Here is a 517-nt window from a genome sequence, read left to right as displayed (position 1 = left end):
ACAAAGCCGACGGCAGTGCCTTGCTGGTCCATGTTATTAGGCCCAAGGGCCTCGTCCATTCTTGTGAAGGAGTGTGTTGTCTTTCTCCCCTTTCACACAACACAAATGTTTACTTTTTTTCCTCAGAAACTTCCATATTGACTTCTATAATGGTTACATGTGTTTACCTTACAATCAGCTGTGTGATTTTGTACAATTTGCTTAACATCTCTGAGCTGCTGTCTCCTTTGTACACACAGGAGCCTGATTTCTGCTGTTTCATTGAAGTACCTTGATAGGCTGAGCATTGTGATGCACAGCGTCTGCTTCGGTTACAGTGACCTTTGTGTACAGACTCTGGGATCACTCGTGAGCTCACCTTGCCACACCTAGCATCCCTAGCCCTCTGTCTTCTCAGGTGTCCTCTGTATTCCCCACTCCTTAGCTTTAGGTGAGAGCGAACATCTCAGCTCCCTGCTCTGCCAGCTCCAGAACAAGGGAGCTCCAGCTTCCTGGCTGTGGAACCCGCTGCCTGCTC

The 517-nt window shown here is 48.5% G+C and overlaps 1 pseudogene; it reads right to left on the bottom strand.

The window, feature by feature from the left end:
- LOC115032716 lies at positions 1-103 on the bottom strand (annotated as a pseudogene).
- Positions 104-517: the final 414 nt, after the last annotated feature.

Source organism: Mus caroli, chromosome 11 (assembly GCF_900094665.2).
Source record: "Mus caroli chromosome 11, CAROLI_EIJ_v1.1, whole genome shotgun sequence".
Taxonomy (NCBI): domain Eukaryota; kingdom Metazoa; phylum Chordata; class Mammalia; order Rodentia; family Muridae; genus Mus; species Mus caroli.
The sequence above is the reverse complement of the archived record's forward strand: the minus strand, read 5'-3'. Positions and strand labels throughout refer to the sequence as shown.